This window comes from Narcine bancroftii, chromosome 2 (genome assembly GCF_036971445.1).
Source record: "Narcine bancroftii isolate sNarBan1 chromosome 2, sNarBan1.hap1, whole genome shotgun sequence".
NCBI classification, from domain to species: Eukaryota; Metazoa; Chordata; class Chondrichthyes; order Torpediniformes; family Narcinidae; genus Narcine; species Narcine bancroftii.
The window spans coordinates 63243635-63257453 of record NC_091470.1 but is presented as its reverse complement, the minus strand read 5'-3'; positions in this window follow the sequence as shown (position 1 = coordinate 63257453).

The following is a 13819-nucleotide window of genomic DNA, read 5'->3' as shown; positions in this document are numbered from 1 at the left end:
CTCACCACTCTCTGACATCCCCTGTACTTAGTCCCAAGCACATTAAATCTATGCGCTCTGACGTTCGCCATTTCATGTCTGTGGAAAAAGGCTTTGGCCATCCAAACGATCAATGCCTCATCATCTTGTACTCCTTGATCTGGTGATGTATCAAAAAAGCACATGAAATAAGGAAAACATTCCACTAGTAAAAGGACATGATCGCATTCAAAGCAAATAAATGTCCTCTTTATTTTTTGGCTTGCTATATTATTACCTGCTATTCTCTCACTATATGGGCCTTTAATTAAGCAGCATAATTTTTCTTGATTCCTTTCACTGAAATGTTTAATGTTGCATTTACAAGCATTTAGGTTTGAGATAGAAAACTGCAGAAATTTTTCTGTATAGCTAAGGTTTTTATTTTGTGCCCTGTCATAATTATTTGTGAAAGATTCCAAGGAGTCTCAACTCTCTGAGAGGAGAAATTCTTCATTCTAACACTCTTAATTAATGATATGGGGGTTGCGATGTACTTGGAAAATACGTCTGATAAATGGTTCCATTCTACCACCTAAAACAGGGTTGAACATGTGGGCCTTCAAACGCCATGAGTGGTCCTTCAATAATCAAGGCTATCACTCTCTGGATACAAAGAGCAATGTGAATACCACATACCCAAAAATTGTGTTTCATTCTTGATCAGGCATTTTGTGACCCCAGCAATATTTCATGCCAGCCTTATCGCTTAAGGACATTTAAAAGTGAAATCAGGAGGTACAAAGAGGACATAAGACAGATAAAGAAGAACTAAAGGGGAATCCAAGGAGATTCTAGAAGAAGAGCAAAAGTGGTGACTAGAGAGAGAACATATACCCTTAAGGATCAGTTAAGGCAGAGCCACAGGTTGGAAAGGTGTCAGTTAATATTTCTGGTCTTGAAGGGTTATGTTTTGAAATAATTGACAATCAAAGAGGACAAGATTGAACTCTTAAATCATATTTGAATGGTTAAATCGCCAGGGCTTAATTAGAGTCTATCCTAGGACATTGTGGGAAGCTAGTGATGACAGTGCTGGGGCTCTGGCAGCTGGGTAGCATGGGGGAAGACTGGAGAGTAGCTAATGCATGTTATTTAAAAAGGACTGCAAGGAGAAGTAGGGGAATTATAGGCTGGTAACCCTGCTAGCAGTGTTGGCAATGTTACTGCAGGAGATTCTGAGAAACAAGGTCTACCAGATCTAGAAAAGCAAGGATGGTTAGGGATAGACAGCATTACTTGTTTGTGGAAAATTGTGAATCATGAATTTGAGATACTTTTGAAAAGTTGACCAAGAGGATTGACGAGGGCAGGGTAGTAGACATTGTCAACATGGACTTTAGCAAAGCCTTTGACATGGACCCACAAGAGTAGGTTGGTCTGGAAGGTTAGATCAGATAGGATCCAGTGTGAGCGGGTCAATGGAATACAAAATTGGTTTGGTGGAAGGAGTCAAAGGGTAGCAGTGGAGGATGGTTTTTCAAACGGAAGAACCTGTGAACAATGCTGTGTCATAGGTATCAGCATTGGACCAAGTGTTGTTTATCATCTGTATTAACAGTTTGTGTGAAAATGTAATTGGCATGGTTAGTGATTTTGCACATTGGTGAAACCATTATCCTGGAGGGCAGGTTTGCTGGAGCTGTTGGGGAGGGTGTAAACTCTTCTGGCTTGGGGGTGGGAATCAGAATGTGAGCACAGAGATTAGGGTAGAAAGACAAAAGCATGATGCTGTGAGCTCCGAGTTGGTGAGTAAGGACAGGGAGGATACAAAACATAAAGGCAGCCAGTTAGAGGGTTTGAAATGTCTCTATTACAACAGTAGGAGTACTAAGAATAAAGGGGATGAACTTAGAGCTTGGATCAGTATGTTGTGGCTGTTACTGAAATTTGGCTGGAGGAAGGGCAAGATTGGCTGATGCAGGTATCAGGGTTTAGATGTTTAAAAAAGAATAGGATAGGAGGGAGAAAGGTGGGGGGCGGGGAGAAGCATTACTGGTCAGGGATACTATCACGGCTAAAGAAAGGGAGGATGTTGCAGATAGAGTGTCCACTGAAGCGGTGTGGGTGGAAGTCAGAAATAGGAAGGGAGCTATCACTGTGCTGGGAGTAGTCTATAGGCCCCCAAATAGCCCTCGGGACACTGAGGACCAGATAAGCAGGCACATTTTGGAATGTTGCGGGAAATACAATGTTGTAGTTCTGAGTGTTTTTAACTTCCCGAATATTGACTGGCATCTACTGACTGCAAGAGGGATAGTTGGGGCTGAATTTGTCAGGTGTGTACAAAAAGGATTCCTGACACATTATGTGGGCTGGTCCACTAGAGCAGAGGCCCTACTGCATCTGGTCAGGTGGTGAACCACTCGGCGGGGGGAGCATTTTGGTGAGAGTGACCACAACTCCCTTAGCTTCAACGTAGCTATGGAAAAGGATAGAAACAGTCAAAATAGGAAAGTGCTTAATTGGGGAAGGGCTAATTAGGAAAGGATGAGGTAAGAACTATTGAGAATAAATTAGAGACAGATGTTTAAGGGTGAAAGCACATAAGTAATGAGGAGGAAGTTTAGGGTCCACATGCAGGGTTCAAGATAGGTTTGTCCCACTGGGACAAGGAAAATAAGGTGGGAAATTGAAACTGTGGCTGATGAAACAGGTGAGGCAACTAGTCAAGTGAAAGAAGGAAGCATATATTAGATATAGGAAGCAGGAAACAGGAAGGGCTCATGAAAAGTATATGGTAGCCGGGAAGGTGCTTAAGAAAGGACTTAGATGAGCTTGAAGAGGGCATGAGAAGGTCTTGGCCTGTAGGTTAATGAGAACTCCAAGGTGTTCTATGCGTATGTGAAGAACAGAAGGATGATGAGAATGAAGGAGTGGCCGCTAAAGGATAAAGGAGGCAACAGTGCCTGGAAGCAGAGGAGGTTGGGGAGGTCATCAGTATTCACAACGGAAAAGTACCTTGATCATGATGAGGTCAAAATTGAACAGCCCTGTATGCTGAACAATGTGGAGGAAGTGGAAGTGTTGGAATTTCTTAAAAACATCAACATTGATAAGTCCCCAGGACCAGATGGAATGGGAAGTGAGAGAAGAGATAGCCAGGACAGTAGCTATGATCTTTTAATCCTTCTTGGCCACACGGGATGTGCCAAAGGGTTGGAGAATGCCAAATATAGTCCCCTTGTTTAAAAAAGGTAATAGGGAGAATTCTGGGAATTATAGACTAATGAGTCTTATGATAGTGGTGTGTAAACTAATGGAGAGGATTCTTAAGGATAGGATCTATTAGCACTGGGAGAAGTACAGCCTACACATGGATAGTCGGGAAGGTTGTGCCTCGTGAGTCTAATTGGTTTTTGAGGAGGTGTCAAAAGAAATTGTTGAGGGTCGGGTGGTAGATGGAATTCACATGGATTTTAGCAAGACATTTGATATAGTCCACCATGAGACACTTATCCAGAGAGTCATGAGGCATGGGATCAGTGGGACCTTGGCTATGTGTATAAAAAAATGAGCTTCTAGGAAGAAAGCAGAGAGTAGTAGTGGAAGGAAAGTATTCTGCCTGCAGGGCAATAAGTAGTGTATCGGTTCTGGGACCCCGGCTCTTTGTGATTTTTATAAATGACTTGGATGAAGAGGCAGAAAGATGGGCCAGTAAGTTGCTGATGACATGAAGGTTGGAGGAGTTGTGGATGGAGCTGAATGTTGTCAGATGTAACAAGAAGATATAAACAGGATGCAGAGTTGGGCAGAAAAATCGCAGATGGATTTCAATCCAGATATGTGTGAGGTAATGCATTTTGGAAGGACAAATCAGAAGGCTGAGTACAGGGTTAATGGTCAGTTACTTAAGAGAGTGGATGAACAGGAGGTTCAAATCCATACATCCCTCAAGGTCACCACACAGGTTGATAGGATAGTTAAGAAGGCCTATGGATTTCTGGGCTTCATTAATAGGGGGATTGAGTTCAGGAGTAAGGAGGTCACGTTGCAACTCTACAAATCTCTGATAAGACCACACTTACAATACTGTGCTCATCTCATTAAAGGAAGGACGTGGAAGCTATGGAGAAGGTGTAGAGGATATTTATTAGGATGTTGCTTGGATGAGGAAACAAGTCTTATGAGGCAAGGTTAGCAGAGCTGGGGCTTTTCACTTTGAAGCTTAGAAGAATGAGAGGAGACTTGATAGAAGTCAACAAGATTATGAGAGGCATAGATAAGGTGATCCTGTTTCCCAGGGCAGGATCATCAAACACCAGAAGACATATGTACAAAGTTAAGGTAGAGATGTTTAGGGGAGACTTCAGGTGTAATTTATTTTACACAGAGAGTTGTGGGTGTCTGGAATGTCTTGCCAGGGATGGTGGTGGAGGCTAAAACATTGGTGGAATTTAAGAGACTCTTAAAAAGATACTTGGATGAAAGAAAAATAGAGGGTTATAGGGAAGGGAGAGTTTAGTACCTTTTATTTTAGGAAGGAATAAATGGGTCGGCACAACATCGAGGGCTGAAGGGCCTGTACTGTGCTGCATTGTTCTATATTCTATATCCAAGATACTGAGTACAGTACTTGTTTAATTATTTTCATTGGAAACAGCTTAGATAATGTTTATTAGCCAGAAAGCTGGAATGTACAGATGGTTGGATGAGGATAGGTTGAATGTGCTAGGTAAGTTTTTAAGAGTGAGATTTGATTAAAAAACAGGAGTCTAGATGAGGTGAATAACAAAAGGATATGGAAGATTCTTGAATGATTTAAAAATAAAGAATCAGAATTTTTGTCATGAACAAGTCATGAAATTTGGTGTTTTGCGGAAGCGACTTAGAGCAAACATTCAAATTATAACAATCTTACAACATTACTATAATTATAAATATATAAATATAGTTGCCCATTCCGAGCCAGCTCTTCAGCGCTTGACGTCCTGTTTTGCGGAAACTGCCAAAATGTTTGGCCTGGAAGTCAGCCTGAAGAAAACTGAGGTCCTCCATCAGCCAGCTCCCCACCATGACTACCAGCCCCCCCACATCTCCATCGGGCACACAAAACTCAAAACGGTCAACCAGTTTACCTATCTCGGCTGCACCATTTCATCAGATGCAAGGATCGACAATGAGATAGACAACAGACTCGCCAAGGCAAATAGCGCCTTTGGAAGACTACACAAAAGATTCTGGAAAAACAACCAACTGAAAAACCTCACAAAGATAAGCGTATACAGAGCCGTTGTCATACCCACACTCCTGTTCGGCTCCGAATCATGGGTCCTCTACCGGCATCACCTACGGCTCCTAGAACGCTTCCACCAGCGTTGTCTCCACTCCATCCTCAACATTCATTGGAGCGCTTTCATCCCTAACGTCAAAGTACTCGAGATGGCAGAGGTCGACAGCATCGAGTCCACGCTGCTGAAGATCCAGCTGCGTTGGGTGGGTCACGTCTCCAGAATGGAGGACCATCGCCTTCCCAAGATCGTGTTATATGGCGAGCTCTCCACTGGCCACCGTGACAGAGGTGCACCAAAAAAGAGATACAAGGACTGCCTAAAGAAATCTCTTGGTGCCTGCCACATTGACCACTGCCAGTGGGCTGATATCGCCTCAAACCGTGCATCTTGGCGCCTCACAGTTTGGCGGGCAGCAACCTCCTTTGAGGAAGACCGCAGAGCCCACCTCACTGACAAAAGGCAAAGGAGGAAAAACCCAACACCCAACCCCAACCAACCAATTTTCCCCTGCAACCGCTGCAACCGTGTCTGCCTGTCTCGCATCGGACTTGTCAGCCACAAACGAGTCAGCAGCTGACGTGGACATTTACCCCCTCCATAAATCTTCGTCCGTGAAGCCAAGCCAAAGAGCATAAACCAAAAAAAAATTAAAATAGTCGTACATGAAAAGGAAGGCATTGACTTTGTTTCATTGATTATTCAGGATTTTGATGGCAGTGGGGAAGAAATTGTCTTTGGGCCCCTCTACCTTTTTTCTGATGGTAGCAGAATGAAGAGGGCATGGTCTGGGTGATGGGGTTCTTTGAGGATTGAGGGTGCTTTTTTAAGACATTGCCTCAAATAGATGCCCTCAGTGGAGTGAAGTCTGGTGCCTGTGATGTTACAAGCTGAGTTTTCAACCCTCTGGAGTTCATTCTTGTACTGAGAGTTTGCAACTCCATGCCATCCATTGATGGAACCAGCCAGAATGCTCTCTATGATACACCTGTAGAATTTTACGTGAGTCTTCGGTGATGTACCAAACCGCCTCAGACACCTCACAAAATATAGCCACTGGCAAACCTTTATGATTGCATCAACGTGGAAGCTCCAGGACCGTATCCCGGAGATGTTGACACCCAGAAGTTTGAATTTCTTGATCCTCTCCACTACTGAGCCCTCGATGAGGACTGGGTTGTGTTCCCCTGATTTCCTCCTGAAGTCCACAATCATCTCCTTGATTTTGCGAACATTGTGCAAGATTGTTGGCATGACACCACTCAACGAGCTGATCAATCTCTCTCCTGTACAGTTCCTCATTCATGATTGTGATTCTGCTAACAACAGTGGTGTCATTGGCAAACATAGATGGTATTGGAATTGAACCTGGGTACACAGCCATGGGTGTATAATAAGTAGAGCAATGGGATAAGCATGCATCCTTGGGGTGCACCTGTGTTAATGATCACTGAGGAGGAGATATTGTTTCCAATTCGTACTGGCTGTGGTCTTCCGATGAGAAGGTCAAGGATCCAATTGCAGAGTGGGGTACAGTGACCTATAGTTTGTAGCACTGAGGGAATAAGCGAGTCTTTTTAAAAGGTGTTGGAATTGGAATCTTTGGAGATTTTTAAGGCAAAGTTAGATAGATTCATGATTAAGTTGAGTTAAAAAGTTATTGTGCGTAGATTGAAATGCAGAGTTAAGTTTGCAATCAGATCATCCATGATTCTATTGAATGGTAGAGTAGACTTGATAGGTCACGTAGCATGTGTGTGTGAAATTGGTCTTGACCAGTTATCAAATATGAAATGGGAAAATTAAAAAATGAAGAACATTTTTTGTGTGGAGTTCAGTATGAGTTATTTTGTAGAGCAGTCTGAATATAAATTTAATCCCCAATAAGCAAATTAATGCATTACTTCACCACAGATTTATATTTCAAGATGGGCCAAATGCTCTGATTTACATGAGTAAAATGGTTATGATTTTGAAATTGAAATTGCATTAGTGTACACGGTCGTACATTCTGAAGCTTTAATAGTTAATCAGTTAAATAAAAATATTATCCTTTCATTGTTTATGAGATTCATGAACTGCAGTGTAGTGCATTGAATTCTTCAGATTGGTTGGAAATATGGCAGTCATGTGTATTTTAAATTCCTCAGGGCCCTCTCTTTACTGCGTTGCAACCTGCTCTGTGCACAGATTAAGAATTAATGGATCAGCATTTCAAGTGTTGTGAATGGGTTTGCTGATTGTAAATTATGCATTGCTTATATTAGCTGTCAAATATGGTTACATATGTTGCAAATATTGCCTGATTTGTACAAACTGCTTCTATTGCATCACGGTAATTTCAGGAACATGCCCAGATATTTTGCTATTGATTGCAAATGAAGACAATTTTAATGCTACTTCACAAAATGCTGCTGTGGTTGTGCACAAGATTATTTTAAGGCTCATCCAGAATGGAAAGATCAACTGTCATAATTAACCAGATTTTTTAAAGTTAAAATAATTTGTCATCTTGGTATTTTGTAACACTTCATTCATTTAATTGTTTTAAAAGTGACTAACCACCTAGTTATAAACAATGAAATCTGGTTTATGGTGATTAAAATGTTCCTCAGTCAGGTCAATTCCTGTCATCCAGTGATTGCTATGGAGTTTCTCAAGTAGATTTAGAAGCTGTTGGCTAACATACTAATTTTCTGAAAAATCACAGTATTTATTTGCTTCCAGATATAAATGATTCTGGAAAACTGGAGGACATAATGGAAGAAACTGGAAATGTAATAGCTTGCACCATCAAGCCTCCTTAACAATATTGTAAACAGATTGTGACAACAAATATTTCAAACGCACGCAAAGCTAAAGGAAAGCTCTTGTGAAAGAAAGAAATACATTTGACAATCACCCAGCCAATTGTCATATCTGTGATAAATTAGCAGCATTGCCTGTATAAACCTAGGTTGTGAGGAAATCTGTTCGATCATCCTAAATCAGAGCAGAGTTCTGGATTAGTTAGGCAAGCAGCTTCATATTTCATTCATCTCCTACCTTGTCAAAGATGCACCAGCACCCAGCTAAGAAGAAGCCAGGATCAGGACTCTCTTTTACTCAAGCAGTTATCGCAATTTTTTCACCCAGTTACCCAGATTCCACAGCCTGCCAGCACGTTCTATATTGTCTTACAGATTACTGGCCTGAAATTAGATGGGGCTTATCGTGCTGTTCGATGTAAGTATCCATTTGTTGTTATTGTATGGCAGTTTTCCCATGTATTTTGGAAGAAACCAGCTTTTGTCACTCATGCCCCCATCACTTTCAGAAACTGTCTGGAGCCCTGATGCATCAGCAGCACCAGGAAGTCTTGTAAATGTTTCTCGTTATTTATTTATGAATTAATTTTTAAATTTTAGTCATACAGCACAATAACATGCCCTTTTGGCCCACCAGTCTGTGCCGCCAAAATAACACCCAATTACATTTGGAATGGTCGGAAGAGAACCAGAACCCTGGGAAAAACTCATACAGACATGGGGAGATCGTACAAACTCCTTACAGACAGTGTGGGATTCGAACCCTGGTAAAAGCGCTGTGCTAACTGCCATGCCAACCGTGCTATCCCATGGTTACCAACAGGAAAAGCTGAAAATGATGCAGACAGGTGTGCATTAAGAACATAACAACTACAAACATGATACATGGGAACAAGAGCAGGCATTTGCACCATCATTTATTATAATCGTGGCTGGTCCTCTACCTCAGAGTCATTTACGGTGACAAAATGTTTTTTTTTAACTTTATTTAAAATTTTATGACATGAATAAAATAAAAATTACATTTAAAGAAATAATAAAAAATAAGATAATAAAAATTAGAATACTACATCATTAAACTACACAAATTAACCCCCCAATAATTATAACACTATATTAATCATCTAATTTAAAATTAATCCAACCCTCCCCCCCAAAATAAAGAGTGAAGAATTAATTAACAATGTTGTAAATAAAATAGAAAAAACCCCACTTACGAAAAAAAGGATAAAACTTAACAACAAAAAAAAACTAACAACAAAAAAAATATCAATACTAAAATAATACCCTTACAAGATGGGTTTTGAATCAGGTTCCCAACATTCATCCTCCCAGCACAGCAACTAGTGGTGGGGAGAGAAAAGAGTCACATCAAGCTCCTTCCACAATGGCAGTGAAGAGAGCAGGGGTTCACACTAGGTTCCTTACACCACAGCAGTGGAGAGGTCAGGGGATCCTGGCACTATAGCAGTACTGAGGGCAGGAATTTACCCATTTTCATAACACTACAGCAGGAGTGAGGCCAGGAGTTTACATCAGGTTTCTGGCACTGCAACACTGGGAAATGCAGGGGTTCACTCTAGGTTCCTGGCACCTTAGCAGTGGGGAGGGCAGGAGTTCCTGGTATCAGTCCATAAAGTTAATGTCTTGTTTAATTATGGGTATGTGCAGATCCATGAGCATTTGGACTGGAAGAATAGGAATATTATCACAAATTAGTGCTCTGTAGGGTAATATTAATAGGGTATCAGAGCAATCTTAGCCAATTATTGTTCTACACCATGTTGTGTTTTGGATAATGCAATAACAAATTAAAAAATATTTTTCTTTAACTCAAGTTCAAGTTTATTTATCATCCAATTGTAAAAGTACAACCGGTTGATACAGCACTCTCCTACCAATGGTATAAAACAATACAGACACATAACACATTTGCTTATCTTGCACCCAGAATAATTTTTAAAGACAACATTAGGTTGCCCATCTTAGATCTAATTGCAGCATTTGACTTTTAGATTTCCACTTACCTCCACTAGTCAGCCTTTCTCAGAATCAAGTCAAGTCAACTTTATTTATCGTTCATACCATGCTCGCACGGTAGGATGAGATAGCATTTCTCCAGGACCATGGAGCATATTTACATAGATATAAGTTAGGAAAGCAGTTATCACATTAAAATATTAAGACATATACACTGAAAGTTCACGGTACACTATCCATATCTCAACTGGGAGTTCAGGAGTGTGATGTTTCCCACTCTGGCCTGAGTGCTAGGTGCCTCCTGCCAGTTGGCAGAAGGGAGAACAGTTTACATGTGGCATGTGTGGAGTCCTTCACAATGTTTATTGGTTTCTGTCTGTAGTAGTTGTCCTTCATGCTAGGAAGAGGTTCCCCAATGATCTTTTTTTTTGCACTGACTTCACTATCCTCTGTATGGTCTTGCGGTCCAAGGTGGTACAGCTTCCAAACCAGGCAGTGATACAGTTGCACAGGATGCTCTCAATACATCCTCTTTAGAATGTAGTGAAGATGGAGGGTGGGAGATGGACTTTCCTCAGTAAGTAGAGGCACTGCTGGGCTGTCTTGGCTATGGAGCTGGTGTTAAGGGGCCAGGTGAGGTTCTTTGCCAGGTGCACTTTGAGGAACTTGATACTCTTGACAACCTCAATGGAAGAGTGATCAATGGTCAGTGGAGCATGATCTCCCCAGACCCTCCTGAAGTCGACAACCATTCCTTTTTAAAAAATCTTCAGATACAGGTTGTTGGCTCTACACCTATTCATTAGTGTCTGCACTTCGACTCTGTACACTGCCTCCTCATTCTTCCTGATAAAGCCCACCTCTGTCGTGTTGTCAGAAAATTTGATATTGTGGTTCGATCTGTGTTTAGCTGCACAATCATGGGTCAGCAGAGTGAACAGCAGGTGGACTAAGCACACAGCCCTGGGGGGCCCCCATGCTCAGTGTGATGGTCTTGGAGGTACTGATTTTGATCTGGACTGCCTGAGGTCTCCCTGACAGAAAGTCGAGAATCCAGTTGCAGAGGGTGGTATTTAAACTCAGCTGGCCCAACTTCCTTATCAGAATCTGAATTTATTGTCATGAATAAGTCATGCATTTGGTGTTTTGCAGCTGTATCTTAGTGCAAACATTCATATTATAACCATCTTACAAAATTACTATAAATTAAAAAAAGTAAAAATAATCATGCACAAAAAGTGAGGCAGTATCTTTGGTTCATTGATTATTCAGGAATTTAATGGCAGCGAGGAATATGCTCAACTTTAGGCTCTTGTACCTTTTCACAATGAAGAGGATGTGGCCTGGGTAGTGGGGGTCTTTGAGGATAGAACCTGTTTTTTTAAGACACCAGCTCATGCAGATGTCCTTGATGGAGTGAAGTCTGGTGCCTATGATGTCGCAGGCTGAGTTAAGAACCTTCTGGGGTTTATTCTTGTCCTGAGATTTGGTGCCTCCATACCAGGCAGTGATGCAACCAGCCAGAATGCTCTCCACAGTCCACCGGTAGAAGTTTTCAAGAGTTTTTGGTGACATACCGAACCTCCTCAGACACACAAAAAGTATAGCTGGTGACGAGCCTTCTATGTGATGGCATCAGCATGAAGGCTCTAGAACAGATCCTCAGAGATGTTGACACCCAGGAATTTGAAGTTCTAGACCAAGGGTGTCAAACTCAAATTCACGGAGGGCCAAAATTAAAAACTTGGACTAAGTCGAGGGCCGAACTAAATATTTATTGAAAATTTTCAACAACATCTGCAATTTTCTCTTCTTTCAACATATGTAATGTTAAACTTTAGGATATAACTTTAGAAGGTTAATGTTACAGGTCAGGAGTAGGTAACTCAAGTTCACCCTTTGCTTGACCTGAGGGAAACATATTTGGTCCCTGTGGAGATGTAGTCAGCATTCACAGGCTGTGTCCATTTTGGCCTGCATCAGGACTCAGCATTTCCTGCTCACTCCTCAGGCTCTAGGCCTCTATTCACCCTTGACCCACCATCCCTCTACCTGACCAGTCCTTTACCCAATCTCTACTCACCCCTCACTCCACTTGCTCTGCCTCTACCCACCCCATCCTATACACGCCCCTCTACTGCCTCTCCCCTCAACCTGTTCCTCCCTCTACCCATCTCTCACTCTCCAATCACCCCTCCCCTATTCGCCTTCCCCTTTTACCTCTTCCCTATCCACCCCTCCTTCTACTCATCCCTCCCTCTAACTGCCCCTCGCACCACCATAACTTCCCCTGCCCATTACTCCTCACCTACACCCTCTGCCCACCCCTGCTTACCCACCCACTCAGGCCCAGCACGCTGCCGATCAGCCTTTGCGGACAGCCACCATCTCTCTCTTCACGTGCAGGGCCGAACCAGCCGTCCCTGGGGTCCGCGCGGGTGCAAGCGCTGAAGGCCGTGGCGACCGGGAGAAGTGCGCTCGCGCTGTGGAAGGGCCATCCGGTGCCAGTCGCGCGGAGCTCGCACTGCCCGGGGGCCGTGCGCACCTGCCATGCCCGTCGCGCCGACAGGAAATCACAGGCGCTCGCCAATCCGCCGCACCGCTCGACAGGTGGGAGAAGTGACTGGTTGTGCAGGGAGCCTTCCAACTGGCTTGCCGGCTGATGACATCGACAGACTTCTCGTGTTACATCTCGTGTTACAATGGGGAAGGATGTGCAATGAAGGGGGAGGATGGCGGGGGTGACATTACCAAAAAACAGCATCGGCTCTTGCTGCAGGGCGGGCCACCTCTAATACATTTTTGAAATGATCTTGTGGGCCAAATATAATTATATCGCGGGCCAGAGTTTGACATGTGTGTTCTAGACCCTCTGCACTACTGAACCCTCGATGAGGACTGGGTTGTTTTTCTCTGACTTCCTCCTTCAATCATTTCGTTGTTTTTGCTAACGTTGAGTATAAGGTTGTTGTCATTACACCATTCAATGAACTGATCTGTCTCCCTCCTGTACACTTCCTCTTTGTTGTTTCTGATTCTGCAGACAACTGTAATGTCATCGGCGAACTTGTAGATAGCATTGAATTGTGCCTGGTTACACAGTCATGGGTGCATAATGAGTAGAGCAGTGGGCTAAGCACACATCTGCTCTCCTCATTATGCACCCATGACAGTCTCTGTACACCACCTCCTCATTTTTCCTGATAAGGCCCACCTGTCATGTCATCAGCAAATAATGGCATTGAAGGCTGAGCTGTGGTCAATGAAGAGCAGCTGTATGTATGAATTGCTGTTTTCAAGGTGATCCAGAGCTTGGTGGAGAGCTAGTGATATTGCATCTGCTGTGGAGCGATTGTGCCGATAGGCATACTGCAGTGGGTCCAGATCCTTGCTTAGGTGTGTATTAATTCTGGCCATGACCAGCCTCTCAAATCATTTCTTCACAGTAAAAGTTAGTGCTACTGTGAGGTAGTTGTTCCATTAGTTTATTTCATTTTTCATTTTTAAAGTATTTTTATTGAGTTTAATTTAAAACATATATATAATAGGTTCATATGGAATCAAATATAATAAATATTTATATTGATTATCATATTGTACATTAATGATAGAACATGAAATCACAAACAAACCCATAAGTATTTATTGTCCCAAAAAAGAGAAAAAGATTAAAAAAAGAGAAATAAAAGCAAAAAAGGCAAACTAAATGGAAAAAAATTGCTCTAACCCAGTGGTTTTCAACCTTTACCTTTCCACTCACACTCCACTTTAAGTATTCCCTAT